Source organism: Eumetopias jubatus, unplaced genomic scaffold (genome assembly GCF_037043125.1).
Source record: "Eumetopias jubatus isolate StellerSeaLion01/CBP00866 unplaced genomic scaffold, mEumJub1_p1.0 scaffold_17, whole genome shotgun sequence".
In the NCBI taxonomy this organism is placed as follows: Eukaryota; Metazoa; Chordata; class Mammalia; order Carnivora; family Otariidae; genus Eumetopias; species Eumetopias jubatus.
The window spans coordinates 61592165-61609046 of NW_028274823.1; the positions used below are offsets into that span (position 1 = coordinate 61592165).

The 16882-nt window shown below is 37.3% G+C and overlaps 1 protein-coding gene and 1 pseudogene across 1 annotated transcript in view; both read left to right on the top strand.

Moving 5' to 3' along the window:
- The window catches only part of CTNNA3 (catenin alpha 3), a 1824697-nt gene that overhangs the window by 1755748 nt on the left and 52067 nt on the right, over positions 1 to 16882 (top strand). The gene's annotated exons all lie outside the window — the stretch shown is intronic.
- On the top strand, positions 172 to 1186 carry LOC114214102 (UPF0488 protein C8orf33 pseudogene; annotated as a pseudogene).

The following is a 16882-nucleotide window of genomic DNA, read 5'->3' on the forward strand; positions in this document are numbered from 1 at the left end:
CTATGGTTTGAGCATCTCTGTCTGAGGTGTTACAGAACATCTGGGGGATGCAAAGATGAATACAGGATGCTGCCTTTAAGATGATCAAGTACGTGTAAAGTTAATATATAAAATTTAACCAAATATACAAAATTGACTCTAAAACAATGTAATAAACTGTGTCATTGTGGTATGCACAAAAGCATAGTAAGAGATGAGGTGATAATTAACTGCACTGATGTGGCAGGTGGGCAAGAGAAAGCTCCATGACTGACTGGACTCTAATTTAGGCCTTGATTAATAAGGAAGAAACAAATGTATACTCATGGAGAAGGAGAGGAAAGGGATTTAAGGTGGATGGCACAACTGAAATAAAACGATAGAAATAGGGAAAGAGAAGGCATTCCATAGAAATAGCAAACAGTCAGATGCGATTTGGAAGTAATTGTTCTTGGTACTGTTGGTGAGCGGATTGGGGGAGGGGGAAGAGAAGAGAAGCTGCCAACGAAATAGGGGCTGTTTAGAAAGGGTCATTTATCACATTTGAACTTTACCCTGCAGGCAACTGGGAGTAATTGAAAATTTTTAAGTTCGAGATGGACATAAGCAGATCTACGTATTTGGAAATTAACTCTTTTTGACAGGGCAGTGATAGATGGAAAGATAAGGGACTGCAGGATAGAGGAGTATTTAGGAATGACTTTTTAAAATAGTCCAAGGGAACAAAAGCGACGCAGCCCCTAAGAAGCAAAAGCAGAAAACCCTGAACAGGGCCTCTGTGGCCAGTGGAGGCGGGAAGGCCTCCGAAAAGCGGGCCTTGGAAGATGCGCCTCTAAGCGCAGAGGCTTAGGTGGACCAGCTGGCCGGGGAACTGGCGTGTTTCGCGGAGCAGCTGGAGCTGGGCCTCAAGATGCGGAGACCCAGTCAGAAAGAGAAAGTGGAGGCTACTGGAGCAATCCCAACCATGCACAGTGGAAGAACCCCCGTGGCCAGGAGGAGGCACCTGATGCACTCCTTGTTTGGGAACTGCAGGGATCAGACAGAAGCGGAGCAGGCACGAAACCTATGGGTTCTCAGGACTGCAGCCTCCATAGCGCAGGGGCAGCCCGTGCGCGAGGCCACCAGAAAGAAGAGCCAAAGGGTCTGCAGGCCAAGCCAAGGCACCCGGGGCACTCCTGATGAAGAGTTTAGGTTCAATTTCTTTTAGCCTCTCCATCCTGGAACAGTTCCCCTCCCTGAGTAGTGTGGGGTTTGTTTTGAGTGCAGGACCTTTCCAGGAATGCTCTTTTGGACAGACGTGGGGTTGGTCTGTGCATGGCTGATCAGGAAATCTGGTGCCATGGCTGCTGGACAGATGTGAGACCAGCGTATTGGTTACTGTCAGCCAAGCACAGACCCATTTATAGGTTTTCAGATGAAATGTCCTTCCCTCCAGAAGAAGGAGGTCCATTTAGAAAAGCCTTCTACGATAAGCTGAAGTGAATGTTCAGCATGCTGTAGAAAGAACACTTTACTTTAGAATGAGATTAAGCAGCTGTTGGTAATGACTATTGGGGAAGCTCTGTAACCATACACTGGTGCTCACCTATAAAAGGATGTCCTGTCAAATGGTGTAGTGCTTTATGCTGTGTCATTGCATTACGAAATCTAATTTTTGGAAAGAAAAAGAAAAAGAAAGAAAAATTTTCTGCATTATTTATAATCTTTGGACACTCTACCTTCAATCATTCAACAATATTCAAGAATATTATATATTTTTTGACTGAGCCTTAATATGTATACTGGATTTTGCACTGATAAAGTGTCTTTATATCTTTTCCGAAACAGTATCAGTAACATGGTAAAGGCAAAAATTAGGTCATAGTGGGCCAAATACTGAATTTGCAGTGACAGAAAAAAGAAAAAAGACAGCAAAGAATAAATTTTCCAGAAGTTTGTAGTTGAAAGGAAGGGAGGAGAGAGAGAGAGAGAGAGAGAGAGAGATGGGAGGGAGGAAGGGAGGGTGGGTGGGAGGCAGAGAGAGAGAGAGACTTGAGGGGCAGATGGAATTGCTGGAATCTCCTTCCTACTCACCCTCTTCTCTCCCCTTCTTCCTTCCTTCTTCCTCTTCTTCTTCTTCTTCTGACTTATATTTTTATTTATGTACTTTTAAAAATGGAAGTAATTGAGTAAATGTTTAGGTAAAGAGTAAGAAGAAGCCAGAAAGAACAGATCTATAAAAAATTAATACCATGATGGATAGAATAAAATCTTAAGCAAGGGAGAGGGGATGGAATTAGGAAAACAGGTAGAAAGACTAGATTTGGAAAGAAAGAACTTTTCTCCTGAGAGATAAGGATTAATGCAGATATAAACACATTCAGATACCGAGAAATGGGAAGAAATTCTTGTTGATAGATCCCATATTTTGGTAAAATGGGAGGAATAGTTTTCTGTTAAAACTGATTTGCATGCTCTGTCCACAGTTTTACTTTAACAAAAGATAAAAGTAAAGATGTCCATATCTTTAAACACTTTTCAATATTGCTTGGAAAGGAAAATAAATTAACAGCAGTGATTTGAGATAGTAATCAGAGATACTGTATCCTAGACATTGTTCTGCCAGAGCTGAGCTCCAGAACATTGCGTGGATCATGGAACCTGACTCAGCTTCAGCTTATCTTTCAGTTACAACGAAACGAAACCAACATGGCCTTCAATGGCTATCCTCTCTCAAAGAAAGGGGAGTATATAAAAATTTAATTTAAAAAATGATAGCAAATCATGACAAAACTATATAATTAAATATGCTGTTGCAGATTAGTTTCCATAGCCACCCTGATTTATTAATGTACTAATTTAGTAATACAGTAAATATATAACTCTAAGAAGATTAAAATGTACCTGGGTTACCTAAGGGCAGTCCCATAAATTTTCCATGAATTATTCCTCTAGTGTCCTTATGCATGGTGCAAGTGGGGAAGCTGTTATATTTTGTTAAAGGAGTCTCACCATAGAGAAATACATATTTTTATATTCTAGATTGTATATATTGAATATAAAATTCAAGAGAAAAAACAAAAAATTAAAATGATTTTAAACTCTTAAAACTACGCTTTCCCCAAATGTTATGCTTTTAGGCCAACAATTTTCTTATACTACTTAAAACTGATTAATTATGTAATGGCCACATTTTGTGTGTTTCCTTTAATGTGTTTAATTGTGCTCTTTTACCCTGAGGCAGGTGTGCCAAAGCCACAATTTTAAAAATTGGATAAATAAATAAAACTAATCCGTCAGGGGGGAAAGATCAGCAAGACTGAAAATTTGCCAAGTGACTGTAATTCAGCTGTAGCAGAAATCAAGGGGCAGTGTGCATTCAATTAGGAATGATAGAGAAAAGCAACAATACAGCTATTGACCAAAAGAGCCACCAGGGCCTACAGAACTCAGGCAATCGAATATATACAGAATGACTTATTAGGTTAATGTGCTTGCCACGTTAAGACATTTAGGGAATTAGTTAATGAGCTTTCTCAACCTACTGCAATCATTGGTAGTCATCAAGAAAATTGGGAAAAGTAAAAGAAGATTTGGAAAATTAACTGAAGTATTTATAGAGATTTAAAAAAGGACTGGGAGGGGCGCCTGGGTGGCTCAGCTGGTTAAGCTACTGCCTTCGCTCAGGTGACGATCCTGGAGTCCCCGGATCGAGTCCGCATCGGGCTCCTTGCTCAGCGGGGAGTCTGCTTCTCCCTCTGACCCTCCCCTCTTTCGTGTGCTTTCTCTCTCTCTCTCAAATAAATAAATAAAATCTTTAAAAAACATAAAAAAGGACTGGGAGATATTTATGATGGAATGGGGAGAGATGCAAGAAATGAAGAAGGAGGGAAGGACAAGGAGAAAAAGTAAAAAGATAAAAGACACTTTGCCAATAAATTTAATTCTCTGGAGTGTTTTTTGTTTGTTTTATTAATGCTAGGTAGGAGGCAAGTGGAACAATAAACCTTAGTAGTTTAAAGAGTATATTTTAAAAACAAGCAAAAGTATGGGGATATTGTTTTCTTTTATATTGCACTGTAGTGAAGTAGACTAAGAAATTCTCTTGGTGTCTAGGTAATCATGTCACAATGGATTAGATTTTCTTAAGAAAATTATAACATGATTAGATTACTTCCAAGGTGTGATAGTGAAGGAAAATGGGAAATAATCTATTCGCGTTATAACTATCTAACTCAAAGTAACTTTATAAACAAATAGGGCAGGGACTTTCTTTCTTTTTCTTTTCTTTCCTTTTTTTTTTTTTTTTTTTTTTTAAGAGTGCATGCAAGAGAGAAGAGGCAGAGGGAAAGGGAGAGAAATCCTCAAGCCGATTTCCCGCTGAGCACGGAGCCTGTTGCAGGGCTCTATCTCAAGACCTTGAGATCATACCAGAGCCAAAATTAAGAGTCAGATGCTTAACCAACTGAGCTACCCAGATGCTTAACCAACTGAGCTACCCAGGCACCCCATTAGGTCAGGGACTTTCAATGACTTGCCCTAGTTCATGAGGATATCTAATGGCAAAGCCAGAACCAGAACTAACTTTCATGTTCTTCACTTTACCGCTACTGAAAGTAAGCCCAATGGCCTTCTAGTGAGTTTAGTGACAAAATGACAGGTGGTATTGGTACACTGAGCCAGGATGGTTGCTACAGATATCAAGAGATAAGGAATGGTTTTAATTGAAAGATATAGGAAAACACTGATCGGAACACAGTAGTAACTGATGATAATGGTGATTAAATGAGCCCCGATTATTTTTTTAAAGATTTTCTTTTTTCTTTCTTCCTTCCTTTCTTTCTTTCTTTCTTTCTTTCTTTCTTTCTTTCTTTCTTTCTTTCTTTCTTTCTTTCTTTCTTTCTTTCTTTCTTTCATGAGAGAGATAGCAAGCATGAGCAGGGGTAGGGGGAGAGGCAGAGGAAGAAGCAGACTCTCTGTCGAGCAGGAAGCCAGATATGGGGCTGGATCCCAGGACCCTGAGATCATGACCTGAGCTGAAAGCAGATGCTTAACCAACTGAACCACCCAGGTGCCCCATGAGCCCAGATTCTTAAGAAAGCCTGACCAGAAAAGACTCTTTATCTTCAACATGTGAAACTAACATGAGGTAGTAGAAAAACTACTGGACTCCAAATTAGAAGACCCATGTTATATAGACATCAATTTTTTGGAGTCTATTTTTTCATCTATTTATAAACTAAGGTTCGGGATTAAATGAGCTCCATGGTTCCCTTCAATTCATAATTTATGATTGTATTCTTTATAGTGAATGTGTACATTTCTTTCTCATTTCCTCTTGTATATATTTTTCAGCTATTTTCTTTGTGATTACCATGGGGAGTACATTTAACATTCTAAAGTTGTAACATTCTAACTTAAAGTACATACAAAAATTTTTTCCTTTAACAACTCTATCCTCCACCCCTTTCAGTTGTCAGGGTCACAGAATTACATCTTCATACATTGTGTGTCCAAAAAATATAAATGAATAAAATTTTTAATGCATTAGGTGAGCCTGGGTGGCTCAGATGGTTAAGCGTCTGCCTTCGGCTCAGGTCATGATCCCAGGGTCCGGGAATCAAGTCCCGTATCGGGCTCCCTGCCCCTTGGGGAGCCTGCTTCTCCCTCTGCCTCCCTCTCTCTTTCTTTCTCTCTCTGTGTGTCTCTCATGAATAAATAAAATCTTTAAAAAAATTTTTTTAATGCATTAGTATCTAAAATTATGTAGAATACAAAATGTGGAGTTAAAAACAAAATTACATTAATCATTGTTTTTTAGATTAATAATAATTGTTTTTAAAAAATGTATTAGGCTCTTAAATCATGTAGAAACTAAATGTGGAGCTACACACCACTGTTACAATAATACTTTTAGCTTTTATAATTACCATGTATTTACCTTTACTGAGATTTTTATTTCTTCCTACAATTTTGAGTTACTGTCTAATGTCTTCTCATTTCAACTTATAGGACTGCCTTTAACATTTATTTCAAGACAGATCTAGTGGAAATGAAATCTCTCAGCTTTTATCTGGAAATCTTAATTTCTCATTTACTTTTGAAGGACAGTTTCGCTGGGTATAGTGTTCTGGATGGACAGTTTTGCCTTTAGCACCTTGAATATGTCATCTCACTATGCTCTGGCCTTCAAAATTTCTGATGAGAAAGCTGCTGATTACTTACTGAGGATCCCTTGTTAAGTGACAAGTCACTTCCTTCTGTTGACTTTAAAATTCTTTTTGTCTCTGTCTTTCAACAGTTTGATTATAATGTGTCTTGGTTTGAGTCTTTTTGAATTCATCCTATGAAGCTTCATTAAGTTTTTTGGATGTTTATATTCAGGGTTTTCATCAAATTTAGGAAATTTTCAGCCATTATTTCTTCAAATGTTCTTTCTTCCCCTTTGTCTCTTTTTTTGGGACTCTCACAATGGATGTGTTGGTAGGTTTGATGATATCCCCCAAGTCCTTCTGGCTCTGTTCATTTTTCTTCAGTCATTTTTCTGCCTATTCTTCAGACTTGTTCCTTTTTCTGTCTTATCTTCAAGTCCACTGATTCTTTCTTCTGCCTGCTCAAATTGGCTTTTTAATCTTTCTAGTGAATTGTTCATTTTAGTTTTTATACTTTTCAACTCAGGAATTTCTTTTTTGATTTCTTTTTAGGTTTTCTATCTCTTTATTGATATTTCCAATTTGTTCAAACCTTATTTTCTTGACTCTCTTCATATCTTCCTTAAGTTCTTCGAGCATCTTTAAAACAGTGTTTTTAAAATCTTTGTCTAATAGATCTGCCATTATGCCTCTCCCAGGGATAATTTCTGTTAAAGGAAATATATATTATTTGAATGGATCATACTTTTTGTTTCTTTGTATGGTGTACACTTTTTTTGCTGGAAACTGGTCATTTGAATCTAATAAACTGGTAACTCTGGAAGTCAGATTTTCCTCCTTCCCCCAAATTTGCTGGTTTGTTTATTTGCTTGCTTTTTGTTTTGTTTTGTTTTGTGTGTGGGGGGATGTTGTTTTTGCTTTATAATTATTATAGGCTATCTCTGTGCCAAGGATCAGCTGAAAGAAAGCTAAACGTCTTCTCAGGTCTTTTTTGAGCCTGTGTCTTCCACTGGGTATATTCTGTGACTTTCTCATTTTTCCTGTCTATGTGGTTGCTTTTGAATGTCCCAATTTTCAGTGTCTGGCTTCTAAAAGGAAAAAAAAAAGAGAGAAAGGTGAAGGGGGCAAATAAAGTTTCCAGACCTGGAAGTCACTTTAGCCAGACTAGCAAGTGCTCACAAAATTGAGGAGGGTACAATAACAGTGACTGCTGCTTCTTTATCAGCACTTCCGTGATGAAAAGCAGCAATCAGGGATCAGAGCACAGATTCCTGATATCTGAAGGACAGGGTTCTTTTTCCCTACCCTGGCTTTTACAAGGTGCTCCAGGAACAAATGCACAGCTGCCTGCCAAGAGGCTGAAGGGTAGGAGATGGATAGCTGCTATTTAGCTAGAAGCTGAAATTGACAGATATTAACCAAAATGTACTTTCCCAAGCCTTTCTCTGGAAGTTTCAACTCTTCAATAGATTCCAAAGTTTCTAAATAACGATATCAGAATATGAGGTATTGGATTCCTATTGTACCATTTTGTCTGGAATCCTTGATCTTTGCTGTCCCTTTTCCTTTCCCAGTTCCTATCCCAAATTTTCCTTTAAGTACCAATTGGCAAATTATAACATGACATAGCAAGTTGTTGTGTTTTGATTTTTTTTTAAAAAAGGTTCTTCTAGAATTTTGTTTCAATGATATGCATTAGAGAGAATGAGATCAGATGCTTTAGGAGTTTCCTATTAATTTTAGGTCCAGATGAAAGTGAGACATATATCAAAATGGTATACTGCCCACATTATAAGATTGATTTCATATGGCTTTACTGAAGCTGCTGTGGTGTCTCTCACAGAACAACAGTGATCTGTTTTGTGAAATTAGATCTTCTTTGTGCAATTAAGAGATGGAGAGGACAAAATATCTGGACGTGGCATGTGCACACACACACGAAGATTGAGAAGGAAAGAAATGGAGGTGGTAAAGGAAGAAAAATATAAATGTGATGTGAGAGTCTCTACCATTAAATTTACTCCTAACAATCGTCATATTCTTATTTGCATGTCATTTTAGTTCCACATTTTAAAAAGGAAAATATTTGAAGAATTTAAAACTCAATGGAAAAAAAACTTTTTCTGTTTTAGAAAAAAAGAATTAGTTTAACTGTTTTCAATCCTTAGAAAAGAAGAAAGGTAATTAATTAATTCTATTGTGGGCTGGACAACCTGAACCACAGAACTTCGAAGAAGTGGAAGGAGGGGTCATGAAAGTGAGCAAGATGTATCTGGCAGCTATAGGATGGTGTGTAATTCCCCATCAGGGAAAGTGCAGCTAAGGAAAAGAGCAGAGCTGGATACAAACATCCTGATGCTCATGAGTTCATTTGGAAGACAGGGTGAAAAATCACAGAAGAAAAGGGGAGAGAAGCAACAATCAAGGAGCTAAAGATCCTAGGACAGCAAAGTGCTGGTGTTAAATTGCCTTTATCCAAATGTGTCGATAAAGACAGAACTGAAAGCAGATGTGAAGAAAAGGCTCAAGGCAGTGTGGATGTCATTTGCAAAAGTAATCATTTCAGTCCATGGGTCATACTGAATTTGTGTTTGTTGCAGATTATAAAGTAATTCTAGTTATATTCACAGGATAAATGTTCCTGTGAGGATGTGTTTGTGGGAGGTGTGTATTTGTGTGTGTGTGTGTTTTCCCTAGCAAAATCGATGCAGTCCACATTTTCCCCTTTTGATTAGTAAAGTCTGAATGATATTAGTAGAAAATCAGTAACTGTTAATAGTAAACATGTACTCACTTCTATGTTTTTGTTTATTCCAGAGCTTCACATCTTTGGCAGTATTGGTATTTGGGATTGGGGCTAGAAAATTATTTGTTGTGGGAGGCTATCCTGTGCATTGTAAATATTTAGCATGGACTCTACCCACTAGATGTCAGTGCCCCTCCCCAACTCAGTTGTGATAACCAAAAATGTCTCCAGACACCACCAAATGTAAAATCATCTTTGGTTGGGAACTATCAGATTAAGGAAGATAAGAATTAGGGGAAAGCTAATAATGCTCTTACAGATGTTATTATTCCTTCCTACCAGATCCCCTTACCTGGAAATTCACCCATGTCCCCGCTACTGCAAGTGTTGGCTGCTGACATCCCCTAGCTGCTCCCTTCTCTAGTCTTCACCTTGTGTGATTATGCACCTCCGCACCTGCATGCCCTAGAAACCTATAGCCAGTGGCCAAGGGAGAGAAGGATACAAAAGTCTAGACTCCTTGCCTCAAGATGGAACCAACTCTGCTGTGCAATTTCACAGCCCCCTGGGAGAGAAGGCCATAGCTGTTCTTTGGCTGAGACTAATAATGTTATTTAGCTGTACTTTCACCCACCCTCTTCTTCTTTCTTCCCTGCCCTTCTCCTGAGAACAGCCCTTCAGTAAACTGCATGCAAAAATTTCTCTAGGCTCTCTGTAGATACCTCCTCAAGAGACAAATCATAGATCATTGTGTCCTTTACTGTCATTTCTTTGTGGATGGAAAAGAGGTGATAGGACAATTTGTTTAATTTGGTGATTGCAACACTCTTCTTGACGCATTCATGTATTTTATTTTATCGTTTCTACAATGCTATAAGTAAACTTATGGCCTTTTGTTGACAAGGAAACTAAGGCTAATAAATGAATATAACTTGCCAAATGTCATGTGGTTATTAAGTGATGGAGTGGAAATATGAATAGAGGTTCTAGTTTCAGAGTTCTTTGTTATTCCATACTAACATATACTTAATTTAATTTGCTACCCTGAAATAACAATATAGAAATGAGTAAACAGGTCCTTATTTTCAAGGAATTCAGCTGGAAAGAAAAGACAGCAAAAAAATCATTATAGAAAATATTAATTTACAAATAGAATTTGTATTCCTCATGCTCCTGAAAAACTGCAGCATTTTCACAAGTCAAGAAAAACGTAAGAATCAGAAACTAAAAATAAAAACAGGTATTAAAGAAGTTTTTAAAATTAAAAACAAAGAAATGGGTATTACTACATCTTTGGTTAAATTAGTTACTCCAGCTGAGTATTACAAAGTTAAGAAGTGGGGCACCTGGGTGGCTCAGTTGGTTAAGCGTCTGCCTTCGGCTCAGATCATGATCCCAGGGTCCTGGGATTGAGCCCCACATTGGGCTTCTTGCTCAACGGGGAGCCTGCTTCTCCCTCTCCCTCTGCTGCTCCCCCTGTATGTGCTTGCTCTCGCTCTGTCTCTGTCAAATGAATAAATAAAATCTTTTTTAAGAAAGAAGTTAAGAAGTTACTATATTATATAGTTGTCATTGTTTGATGATAGTATAAACATTTCTCAGTAGCACTTGCTATCGTAATGATGTCCTAACCTAGGGGTCTGTAAAAAACAGAAATGTTCAAAGCGACATTTCTTACATTGACTCTCAATAACACCTAAAGTTACCACATTAAATCTTAATTTAGTGAAGGCTTTTCAGGAGGGAGTTGTGAAAATATGATCTGGAAATGGCTGTTTTCTGGTGTAGCTGATCACAAAAATAACACTTTGACAACTCTAGGGAAACAAGTGCATTAAGTCATCTCTTCGCAATATTAGATGTCTTGGGAAAGTTTTTATTCAAGCCTTATGTCACAGGCTATTCATGGTTGAATTGTACAATAAAGTTCTGCATTTTTTCAAAAGGGATACATACCCTTTAGATATCACTTATACTCTGAAAACATTGAGCAACTACTGTGTGTGTGTGTGTGTGTGTGTGTGTGTGTGTGTGTGTGCATACATGCATGGTATTATTTCTTATTGCTAATGGCAAAATTCACATTCTTTCATGAAAGTTTTCACTTATACATTCAACCAGATGTGGAATACAAATTCACTCCTCTTCTGCACAAAAACAAATCATTTTTAGTCTAGCCTCAGGTTCTTTATCACATAGCATGAAAAATAATATAATGAAAAAAACATTTAAGGAAGAATTTTTCTGGACAACAACACTGAACTACTCAGGTTAGGCTCTACTGTTGTAACGAACAGCTTTCATTTCTTAATGGCTTAAAACAACCAAGTTCTTACTTTCTTCTCACATTTAAGTTTGATACGAGTTGGAAGGGAGCTTTTCTCTACATGCTCAGAATCAGGGTTTATGTATTCTGGAATCTTACTATGAGGCCTCCATTATCCCTTTACTAGGAAAAGGAAGTCTAGGAGGGTTGCCCACTGGCTATTAAATACCCTGTAAGAGGGAAATAAAGTACTGCATGTAAGGTGTAGAGTACTGCCTAGCATTTAGCAGGCACTCATTAAATATTAGCTAGTAGTAGTAGCTAATATGGAATAATGTTAACTCTATCCTAAAGTGATAGTATTCATTAATATGTTTTATCTAATTGTTATGTTTATTTCAAATTAAGCTTAAAGGAAGAAGCTAGGAAAATGTTCTCCTTTTAGTGGGTAATTCCTTTGCATATCACAAAACAACTTATTGCCCATCACTCTTTTAGCAGTAGCACTTGATTTGGGCTTTGAAGATGAATAATCATCTTTGCTTCTATGCCAAGTTTAGGGTTTGGTTCACACATGGCAGATCAGTGATGGAAGGATTGCACAAGTAAGGGTTAAGCTATCCTTAACAGTATTTTGCACAAGGTGAGAGATATTCAAATGGATACATTAACCTCCTTGGTCTTTAATTTCCTTGTTGCCAATGTAAATGGGGACATTTAGCTCTTAGATTTGAAGAAATATTGGGAGAGATATTTTTATCCAACATTAGAGTGTTTATGCAAATGTCACATGTTTAGAATTTCATTTACAATATAAGTAGAATTCAGCTATCTGCAAATTCAGAAGACTCATTCTGGCAAGATTAACATTTCTGATGGTATGGGATTTTAAGACATTAGGTGGAGTGCAATAGTCAAATATGTTACAGAAATGTTTAAGAGCAGTACAGAATTAGTAAACTAAGTGTGTTTGGCAATAAATGCCAAAGATCTGTAGCAAATAAAATACTCTCATTTGGGTAGTCTGAAGAATTTCACAGAAAATTTGAGCTAAATAATAATGAATTGGAAGAATTTAGTTAGGCAGAGAGGAGAAAAGCTCTATGAAACAAAGCTGAAAATGTAAATTCCCCTAAAATGCAAGGTAATGTTTTAATAATAAATCAGGAAAGGCCTATTTGGATTAAAGAATAGTGTAAGTATAGACCCATAAACATTTTGCTAGCAAGTTTGTATGTGTGTGTTTGTTCACGTGTGTGTGTGTGTGAATGAGAGTGAGAGACAGAGACCTACATAGAGACTGACAAGAGACCAAAATAATGGGTGATATGGCTACATTTCATTAAGCTAAAAAATGAGATTCTATTTAGAGTTAAAGGAATAAAGAGTGGTGTGTGTGTGTGTGTGCATGTGCATATAATTATGGTTTATATATATAAACCATATATGTAATAGGTGCATATGTCTGTGTATGTGCATGAAATGGAGTGCTTATAATCTAGGTATTGTACTAAATATCTGAAATGCATTTGCTTTCATAATCCTTACCCAAAAACAGCTGCATGAGATAGCTAGTATTATCCCTGTTTTATAGATATGGAAACTGAAACTTAAAGAGATTGAGCAACTTCTCCAAGATCACAAAGCTATTGAGAGGCAGGGCAAGAATGTTAAACCCAGTCCTCTGACCCTAAAGCATATACATGCCATGCTAAGATGCCCAGCAGGAGAGCACAGAAGCTTGGGTGAAAATGGACAATTGAGTAGATTCAGGGTCCATATTTCACACTTAGAGCAGATGGGGCAGTTTTCCAGGACAAGGTTTTATTCTTCACCTCTGTGATAATTGTAATAAGAGTAATGGTAACAGCAGTGATAGTTAACATTTATCGAGCTCTTAACTAGCCATTTTAAATCCTTGTTATGCATTAATTATTTTATACACACAACAATGCTTTGAGGAAAGTTCCATTTTATAAATGCTCTAAGGAAATTTCTCATTTTATGAGTGAGAAGCTAAAGCTCAGAGAGCTTAAGTACAAGGAAGATCTATTTCTTTCCCCTTCTCCTCCACCTCCATCCTCCATCTCCCTCTCACCTAGGAGGGGCTCTGCCACCCCCAGCATTTATGTTAGCACTTTGGGGTCACAGAGATGAAACCAGAGTTCTTTTTTATTTGCCTTCCTGTTCACATACATGCTATCCCATTTTCCCCACATTGTATTCTGAAATAGCCAACTGTGGGTACACTGGAATTATCCATGTGGGTCCTTTACATTCCTTTCTGGAGCGGAACTTGAAACAGCATTTTTAGAGCTCAAAGGTATTACACCTATCCTCCATGAGCTCTCAGTAAAGTTTGTCCAAGGATAGGGCATTACCCTGAGGCATTTCTACACATTAAAGTAAAATGAAAACTAACATGTTGATGTATATGTCAGTGCCAGCTACTTAAAAGGTACCACTAATCGTCTATGGTCGTGACAACATCCAATCATTTTTCATAACTGAGCCAACAGTGGCCTTTGAACTTTTGGTCATTTCTATGCTCTTGTCTTCCCTCCATCTCACTACAAACATCTGCCTGGTTATTACTATGCCTTTTGACCTTTATTTGGTCTCTTTTGTGTCTTAAGCAATTACTGCAGTCTATGAAACAAGCCTACCCTTTGTACCATTTAATTTAATTAGACCTCTCATTTGAGCTCTTGCTGAGTCAATATTTAGTTGCTTTTCTATATCCCTGGGACAACCTGAAACATTCCATAAACTAGCTAAATGGCTTAATATGCATGGACATATGAGCTGAATGCCTTAGTCTGCATTCTCTCTTCCTGTGCAACATCAAGGGGATGCCACTACAAAAGTCCTTCACTTTGCCTCTCCTCTTAATTGTGCTCTTCCACAGTTTACCTGGCAATTCCTTTTTCTGAATGATAAATTATGGTGCAACAGAAGGAAGAGCAATCCTTGGCCTTGTCTCACTAATTTTGTTTGTAGAACTGTTTCTCTAATGTAGCATTTTCAAATAGGTCCATTACACATCTGCTTCTCTGCCTGGGAGCCCCAGCCATGCCAGGGGCAATGTTATCAATGGCACAATTTTGCCTGATGGCATCAAGTGCCCGGAATGGGCTTAAAAGAAAGGGGAAGGTGAAGAACAACTCCAGTTTGTTTCCACTCTGGAGGGGTCAGTGTAAATATTTGGGATATTTGTGGTCTATGCTGGGAAAAGTGATGTGAAAGCTGAGAAGGATGGTCTACTAGTTCATACAAGAGGACTTGAAGTCTGTTCTTGACAAAATTTCAGACTTTCAAGGGCTCCTCAGGTAAAAAAGATTTTGTTTTAGCAATGAGGGGAATATACCACGGACATTTGCCTGAGTATAAAAATACATATGTGGATACATACAAACATTAGTGTTTTTTTTTTTAAAGATTTATTTATTTATTTGAGAGAGAGAGAGAGAGAAAAAAAGGGGGGGCAGGGCAGAGGGAGAGAGAGAGAGTCTCAAGGAGATTCCCTGCTGAGTGTGGAGCCCAACATGGGGCTTGACGTTGGCTCAATAGCCAACCCACAGTTGGCTATTTCATGGGCTCAATCCCATGACCTTGAGATCATCACCTGAGTCAAACCAAGAAACAGGTGCTCAACCAACAAAGCCACCTCTACAAACATTAGGTTTTTTAAAAGTAAATTTGTTCTTGATTTTTCAATTTAAAGTTTTGATATAATAGTATGTGAATAGCTTGCTATTTTGATATGTAAGGTATTTTGCTATTTGACTTGTTATTCATGATATGTAAGGTACTATGTTTTAGATAAATCATCTTTAATGATCTTCTCTATTTGCCTTTTATCACCACCTCTATTTATAAATGATGGACCTGTGTCTCATAGAAGTTTCATAATTTGTCCATGTTCACATAGCTATTGCAAGACGAAGCCGGGAGGAGAACTCAGCTCTTTCAGACCCCAAAGTTCACCCAAATGTTTTGTAAAGGGGTTTCTGCTCTATAAAGAAATTGAATAAAAAATAAATAGGGACTTGTCTATGATGCCTACACCTACAGGGCTCCCATATTGTTCTATCTGTGGGTCCAAGAGCCAGTATAAATGGAAATCCTCATAGAAGGGTGCACTTAGTCACTCTACCATGCACCTTGCTAGCTGCATACAGCAAGTGGGTTTGATGTAAGGTCATTTGGAGATATTATTTTTCTTGTATCATTTCAGAATATGGTATTATTTCTCATTAGAGTATCCCATCAGTAATACTTGAGAGTTGTGATTTGTTCAGAACTCTGCATGAAACTATCACTCCAGCATTTAGAATACAATGCATATTTAAAAATAGCATTGCTAGGGATGCCTGGGTGGCAATAACAAGGGTAGTAGTTAACTCATACTGGGGCATACTATGGATGGGACAGTATTTTAAGTTCTTTAGATGTATTATTTCATTAAACCTTCAAAATAATTTTATAATATCCCTATTATTGTCACAACTTTGCAAATCAAAACCTGAGGCAAAATTAAGTAACTGGCCTCTGAGATGACACAATTAGTGTATGGGGGAACTAAGCTTCCAATCTAGGCCATTTGATTCCAAAGTGTGCACTCCTAACCAATGCATTCCACTGTCTCTGAAACCTAAATATCCCTTAAGTAAATGAATAATTTATTTTAATTTAGTGATATAAAATTCCTCTGTCCTAAATATCTTTTCAGTTTGTATTTTCTCACTTTTCCCTATAAGAAGTTCAGATCAGAAGACATTGGCAAGGAGAAAGGAAAGAAACAAGAAAGGAAAAACAGATTTTTATGGATACTTCTATTTCAGCCCTTCTGGCAGTGGTAATCTTGCTATCATTCTGAAGCTCTAATGAATTTCCAACTGCCCTTCATACCACCAGAGAGCCTGTCCTGAATCCTGCCCTAAATTTTAGTTTAATAATTTTAAGATCAGTTTGTTTTAATGAAAACAGAACAGATAGGTGCAGAGTTCTTCTCTGAAATCAAGGCAAAATGTCCTTTAACACTTTCAAAGATTCACCTATGTCAAATACATTTTTCCTTCTATCAAAACAAGCAAAATAAAAGAAAAAATTGGTGCTAGGGATTCTGGGGCATGAATTTATATGAAATGAACATTCCATGTTAAAATGGAGTGATCCCAAAACACTAGATCTTGAAATAAGTCATAAACAAGCGTTGAGCCTTTCCAAAATGCAACTTTACCCATTCTCCCCATTCTTGCAAGTCATAAACATCTTTAGCACATTTCAGGACAGTGTGTTTGATTAAGCTTTAAGCAGATGGAGCAAACCACAGTCACATTCTTGAGGGAAAGACTAGAATCAATTTAATAAAGATATTTAATATAAAATGGCGGGGAGTGATGTAAATTATTTAAATATAAATGAATTTCTGCTTAGCACATAATAAGCACTGTTTATTGTATATTTAAATGGTGTAAATATTAGCTAAATTTTTTTTACTAGATTTGTGATCCTGGATGAGATAATTTTAACCTCCTTTCCCTCATCTATAAAATGGATATTTCAATTTGACATAATCTGTAGAAATTGGTTTGGAGGAACAGATGTGTTAATGGATGTAATATGTTTGGTATGGTAATGAATCAGTAAATACTAACTATTATTTTGGGATTCATGATAACCATAACTTAAATACTTTATGTATAACATGAGTAAAACAAGAAAGTTTTAATAGAGAAAGCTTAGTACTACCTTGTA